Raw genomic sequence first — 2,430 nt, 5'->3', positions numbered from 1 at the left:
TCAAGCCTATCATTGAAGGATAAGTCTAAGGGGGGACTTTATTCATGGTATGGTGTAACATTTGGAAAGATCATATTGATAATAGTAGACACTGAGTCCAGATAGTTCAGATAAGATCACTGGGGTTATATATGCATTATAAGGGATGTGTTTGGGAGATCTGAGAGGATTTGGTTGCAAGATCAATTAGGCCAGTAGGGGCAGTGATGGGTCAGATTTTAGTTTCAGCTTTGATAACACTGTGTGATGTTTGTAATTGGTTACTGATCTTTGAGAAAGCTATGATATTGAGATAGGTTGGAGAATGATGCCTGGAGACAACACTCAGATGTCGGTGTTGACTGTTCCTGATCTGGAGGAAGATGGATGGACTACTGATGGATAAATATCATTTTTTTTTCTTTCTATGAGTTGATTATTTTTCGATTGTTTTCCAATATTGGGGTGATTTTGATATGATTTATGAATCAAAGGGGGGAATAGGTTTATGTGATTCATACATAATTTATATATCTTATTTTTTTTTTAAATTCTTAGGTGAAATTGAGGTTTAATTTGAAAGTGTTTGTTTTGCAAAAGATACTGTTTGGTCGTTTCTTTTCTTTTCATTCCAGACGCATTTGGGGGAACATGTGGAGATTGGAATATTCAAACAAAGACAATATGAAGGGACAATATGACTGGAGGAGATTAAACAAGGAGGGTGTGGCTGATTTCATCATCAACAATCCATTCATCCAAGTCAAGACTACAGGGAGATGAAGGATAGTGGACTACATTCCAGTGTCGGCAATGAAATATAGACATGTGTAATACATAATTGTGTAATAGCCTCAGGGATTAATTTTTGTAGAATGATGTTTGATGTAATTGGATACATGGGAGGATCTTAGATGTTTTTGTTTATTTCGTGAATGTTTAGGGACAGAGAGGCTAGGAAGGGAGAGATTCATTGTACGATTCGATGGGTTGACCAGCCGTACAATGGATGTTTATGGATAGGATTTTGTTTGCAGGGGCTTACATGTGTATTTAATTGCATCATAGTTTCAAATGCATTTACATGGTTAATGAGGTTATCTGGAGTACCGACGGTGGTTGCCTGGGGCAGAGGGACCGTGAGAGAATTTTACTGTCTTGATTGATATGGATGGATGGCTGCTGGACAGTTTTTCGCTCTTACACTCCATAGAGATTTCTTCATATGTCATAGTAATGTATTCACACTTCATAAACAGGTATTTCATAGAAAGGTATTTACACTCTAGAGGAGAATGTGTTTGGTTTAATGTTAAAGATACTCAATAAGATAAATGGTTAATAGTCATAATCTTATTCTATTTGTTTTCGAGACGTTTATTTCGTCTCGAAAGGGGGGAATATCGTATCTGAAGATTATGCCTTTGTTAAATGTTTTGGAGGAACAAAGAATGTTGTTTTATGATCTTAGTTCAAATGTAGCGTTGGGAGGGTGATGCCCCAGGGGAGACTGGTGATTGGCCAGAAGAGGGAGTCACCCCTCTTTTTGCATTGTTTATAAATAGGGGTTAAACGATGAGACGTCAGAACGGCCAGGGCAATCGGGGAGCCGTTCTCCGGACATCGCGGGTCTGTACCTATGCTGTAAACCTCGTGATTTTAATAAAAGCCTCTAACACGATACAGCATAGCGAACTCTGTGTTGACAGCAATAATTGCCACCATTCATCAGATACGACAATAGAAATACATTTTGTAACGTCGTCTGTAAGTCAAGTGGTGGTACACTTGTAACGTTGTCTTTCTAAGTGTGTAGGAACATTTGTTAGGTTCTAAATAAGTACTTTAGATCCCAATATATTGGGGCCAGCATACTTGTGCTTTGAGTAAAGGAAGTGGATCCAGCTCTTCCCCTCCGCAATATATTTTTCCATAATTCTACCGATGTAATAAATGTATGGAAATTAATAATGTAATTTTGACCTCAGTATAGGCCTATGGAAGAGGGAACGATACCTACAAATAATATTTGTTATTATATTAATTTATGAATGTAGCCTATAATAATTTTTATAAAGCAGCTAGCAGTAGTGGTGGCATGACGACGGTTCATCCTGAATATTCCTTTTGACTCCATTATCCGTCATTGCAAATATAGAAGTGGGTGTGGCAACTAACAATACTGAGGCTGGAGCCAGAAAGAAACACCTACCATACTGTAATGACCTGACTAGATCATAAAAGAACAACTGTCCAGACAGAGGTTTGAGTTTACGAATGGACGGTTTATTTAACCAACTTTACACAGGCTACTGTTTGGCCGTAGCCCACGCCAAATAAATGAAAGATAACCCACAAGCCAATCGTGACCTTCTCTTGTGAAGCCCAGATGTAAAAAGAGAGAGAACAAAGGCTAAACCTGGTCTTAACTTCCAATGCTCCATCCCCCTG

The sequence above is a fragment of the Coregonus clupeaformis genome, unplaced genomic scaffold (genome assembly GCF_020615455.1).
Source record: "Coregonus clupeaformis isolate EN_2021a unplaced genomic scaffold, ASM2061545v1 scaf1371, whole genome shotgun sequence".
NCBI classification, from domain to species: domain Eukaryota; kingdom Metazoa; phylum Chordata; class Actinopteri; order Salmoniformes; family Salmonidae; genus Coregonus; species Coregonus clupeaformis.
Note: the sequence above shows the minus strand (reverse complement) of the source record.